Source organism: Centroberyx gerrardi, chromosome 24, assembly GCF_048128805.1.
Source record: "Centroberyx gerrardi isolate f3 chromosome 24, fCenGer3.hap1.cur.20231027, whole genome shotgun sequence".
In the NCBI taxonomy this organism is placed as follows: Eukaryota; Metazoa; Chordata; class Actinopteri; order Beryciformes; family Berycidae; genus Centroberyx; species Centroberyx gerrardi.
Window position 1 is genome coordinate 20,166,683 of NC_136020.1, and position 4,884 is coordinate 20,171,566.

A 4,884-nucleotide genomic window follows, 5' to 3' on the forward strand; every position below is an offset into this window, starting at 1 on the left:
GGCTTTTTATCCTTCGTAGCTGAGATGTCTTGTCCTCCATCATGGTGCAGCTGAAGATGTGAGAAGTTGGGGGGGGGGGTGTCTTGAAACTCCAATAGATGGGGCGTCAAAACAGAATACGGGTCCGAAAGTGAGTTTTGAACAGCAGAAATCTCATCACCTGGCAAAGTAATCTTATTGCCCCTTTAAAGTTTCCTGTTTTAGTGGATCACGCATTGTCTGAATTTAACAGTGAAACCCAACAATTCAGAAAAGATCTTAAATCATATTCTGTGATGTGTGTTTGTCATCCAAGGACTTCAGTTATCAGCTGTGCTTTAAAAACCGCCATGTTTTGTTTGAATTTTGTGCTAGCAATCGATTTGTAAGACTGTTTTCATAAATGGTAGATATGAAAATGACTTCCATTGTTCCCATAACATTAATATAAGATTTTTCTCCCTTCATTTAGTAAGGTCTCACTCCCAAAGCTCATGTCCTAAATGTACTTATCGTACTTATGTACAGATATCGGAGGTGGGGACTCGAGTCACATGACTTGGACTCGAGTCACAATTTGAATAGCTTGAGACTTGACTTGATGCATGAAGAGAAGACTTGAGACTTGACTTGACTTGGGTTCTGGAGACTTGGGACTTGACTCTGACTTGTACTTTGATGACTTGAAAAGGTTTCTAAAGTCTTGACTTGAGATCTTGTGTTTGTGTAAATGACTTAGATTGAAAGTGATGAGATTTGTTCCAGTGGACGACTGAATTTAAATTCTGTTTTCTGAATTTGTATGGAATGATTGAATTTATTGAAGTTGAAACTGATTATAGAAATCAAACTCATGATGCTCTTACCAAGTTTTTATCCTATTAAAACCATATTGCATTGAAAAGTCCCAGATATTTAGTTTTCTTTAAGATATTAAATTGATACTGGACTCTTGATTTGTTCTGACTTGACTTGCTGTTCTACATTTAGACTTGAGACTTGACATTAATGACATGAACTTGACTTGTAATCTACATTTAGACTTGGGACTTGACTTGAGACCGACTTGGGACTCAAGCAAAGTGGACTTGGTCACACCTCTGAGAGACATGCATTGGGTTTGATTACTGAAACCCTTCAGCCGTAGTGATTGCACAACTCAATCCTCACTGTTTCATTCCAGTGGATCTTTCCTGAGAAAGCAGGGTGAGAGTCTTATTTAAACTTGGAAGGACAGCTTCACCTCAACGCGCCGCAGCTTTACAGAGAAGCCGACACAGGACTGTAGAATAACAAGATGATCTGAAAGGCTTTAGTGTATCCGATTGTGTTTATGTCCAGTTTATTGCTCCGACCTGCTGTCTGTGAGCGGTTTTGCTGTGATTTCCTTGCTGTGTGAGACTCCTGTGGGTATAAATACGCTCCTGCTGCTGCTTTGTCTGTCAGTCACTCTGGATAATGTGTTCCTCAGCGACAAATAAATCCTTAACATTAACTTCTGCCATTTGGTGGATGCCTTTATATCCCGAGCGCCTCACTGTACCATGAGTAAACACATTGTTAGCACGGGAAGCCACTGAGCTACATAGGAACACGTGGTCAGATTCTTGGATGGGGTTTCTATGGAAAAATGACAGCTGAGGGATTGTGCGTCCTGAACTGGGCATGTGGTTGCAAATTAGCATGAATGCAAGCTTACATCAACCATATATATCATATGTGCTGGATCCATATAGGATTATATAGCGCTAAATAGCATGCAGAGTGGGAATCCATGCATGTGAGTAACATGGAAATCCTTTTTTTTTATAAGGTAAATTAAAAATATTGAATCTAATGGATCAAATCGAATAAATGCGTGCTCTCTCTCTCTCTCTCCCTCTCTCTCTCTCCAGGCATCTGACCACTTATCATTTACAGAGGCAAAACATGGTATTGATTTTACAGCTGGAAGCTCCGATCAATACGGTCGGCTGCTTGGACTCTGAAGTCTTCCCCTGCAGGCAGCTTACATCATATGAATACAGTACATCTTACTTAAATGTGTACTTCTTTTTACTAAAACCGCCGCTAAGACGTCTGGGGGTTAAACGCTGCACAAAACACACTCTGCAGTCTTCAAAGGATGATTCATAATGTTGCCTTCCAGCGTAATAAAGAATAAAAACAAATAAAATGATGCAACTTTGAAATATTCTCCCCATAAAGGTATTCGCCCCCAAAGGAGGAGGGCAAATCTTTTGAGTGCAAATGCTCTTGGTCTTTCATAATCAAAATTTTATATCGTACCATCTCTGAAACCATGGTAATTAATGCACTCACCCTTTGAATTATCTACCTGGCCCCTGAATAAGAAGATACTGGTAATAGTTGTAATTCATAAAAAGGTTGGAATATGAATATTTCCTTGCTCATTACAGCCGGTTCTTCTTGGGAGTATTCAACCTGCAGAAGCTGCTCTTCTTCAGCAGCGCTCTGCTTTGCATTCAGTCAGTTTCTCACATTTCACACAGCAGAGCAGTTTGGTCTCAAGGTCTTTGCTTAAAGTGATAATCTGCAGCTTTCTTGTTCTCCTTGATTTTGGCGACACCTTTGCTGATAAGCGGCGTTTGCTTCGGTGTTTTGCACTCAATGGTCCAACATAATAATAAAGGCACTCGATGTAGACTGTGGCTAATAAACAATAGTGAATCAGTTATATAAGAAAGCAGAATCCATCCTGTCTGATTGTTCCCATCCTTTACATCAACAGTTTCAGTTTCTGCCATCTGGTACCCTCTTCAGACTTCCACTATAGCTAAAACCAACAGATACAAACACTCCTTTATACCCTCTGCCATCTCCCTCCTAAACTCTAGGACGAAACAGTATCTATTTGCATAATGTTGTATCTTTTTAATTGACTGAGTATTTTTACTGTGTATTTATGTCTTTTGGTCTAGTGTTGTATTTATGTGCCCTGTGTTTTAAGTTTGCTAAATGCATGCGTCCCACTGCTGCATAACCAATTGCCCCACCGGGGACAAATAAAGCTATTGAACTTGAACTTGAACTTGAATCCTACCAGTCCGAAAGTATCTGCATCGCTCCTCCTTTCTCATCTTCACGTGCTTTAGCAGCTCGCCTTCTTCTGACTGATTCATCTGTTTCCTTGGATTTTCTGTTTCTGTCTGTTCAGCCATGGTGGCTACCGCTGCTCATGCTAACTACCCAGTTCTTCTTCTGCTGTTTATTCCAAACATGGTATCATGGTATGGTATCAATCGGTGACAGAGAAATAGCAATATGGACATTTATTTATCTGAAAAAGTTGCAGATTATAACTTTAATGGTAACTCAGTCAGCAGTAGTTGTGAGGGCAGGAACCAGTTTTTCTCAGTCTCTCTCCCTTCCAGATTTTCCTGGTTGATCTGGGCGTTGAACTGGCAACCCTCCGCTCAGCAGCCTGTCTGTCTGACCTCCAGGCTGCCTCCAGTCTGCCGGTGTGTCTGCAGACCATCTGAACAGAGCACAGGCTACTGTGATCTGCCCTCTTTCTTATTTGGCACACCTTTTGAAATGCACCACACACACACATACGCGCACAAACACAAGTTTACCGGCTGTTTACACACCGCATTGATTGGGAGATGTGCTGACACAAAAAGGGCGTGTCGAGGCGACCTCATTATCTCTGCAGACGTTTACTTATGCTGCCATCCGCTATCAAAGCGCGGCCCGCACTGCGATTGAGCTGTCTCAGACGGCCGACCAGCTAATCAATTGCAGTTAATCACGGCGCTGCGCCCGCGGCCGGACTCTCGGAGGGTATCCCTTTCCCCCCAAATCCTGCTGCTCATTATAGTGACAACTGATAAGAGGGAGACGGAGTGCGAGGGAGAGAAAGGAGAGACAGAATCCTCTCTGTTGCCTGGATAATTTAGGAGAGGCCGTGGAATCAATGTCTGGCTGTCAGTCGCGGGCTGTGAATCATCTCTGCTGGCTTTGCATGGGCGCACTCCAATAAGACCTGATTATAGTCACTGCGGCCGCAATTAAAAATCAGATGACAGCTCTCTGTGCCCGGCATGCCGCTCGGTCCAGCCAGAATACTGCAGGGAGGGGGGGGAGGGAAAGGGGGGAGAGGGGGTGTGTGTGTGTGTCTGCAGCACACACTTCGCCAGCATCTCTCACATCTATGTAGGCCTCATTCACACTCAAAGGCCTGAAAATAGGTTAATGGACGGATGTGAAACAGTCTGATTTCAAAGTGTCTCTGAAATGTAATCCTCCCTTGGCTTCGCTAGTTCAGAAACTACAAACTGGAATAAACTATGTGGCTAATTTTGGCTTTTGGTCATACGCAGCCAAAAATAACTAGAATGATACAATCGCAGATAGATGAGAGTCGGCAGTGTGTTTTCTGCCCATTTCTCCTGACTTTGCACTTGGCGAGGAATGGAAAGCAACACGACCACATATGCTGAGATTGATGGAGTCTCAAAGGCAAATATGAGAAGGGAGATGAAATTAGGGCTGTTGTTGTTTTCCAAGCTGAAAAACAGAGCAGAAAGGCGTTTGGCAGGAATATGATGAGCTCTCCATTACAGCCTCAGTTGCAGTTTTTCTTTTTGAATATGCCCAAGGTGCGATCACGCTCTGTTACATTACATCTGAGTGCTGCAGGGATATTTCACTGAGTGCAAACTCCTGTTTAAAGACGTGACGGTTACTGCTCTCTGAACACAGCAGCCTGTTGTTTTGCGGAGCGGGATAATCTTTCACGCTGCGTCGCACCGCAGACTCGGCAAACATTTCACGGACGGCGACGTGCAGGAGGAGGCCGAGTTCAACACCAGCTAGCCTGGTTCCAGACTCCTGAATCGCGTCCCGTTCCAGTTTCCAGATTTTGCTGAGCGATTCAGA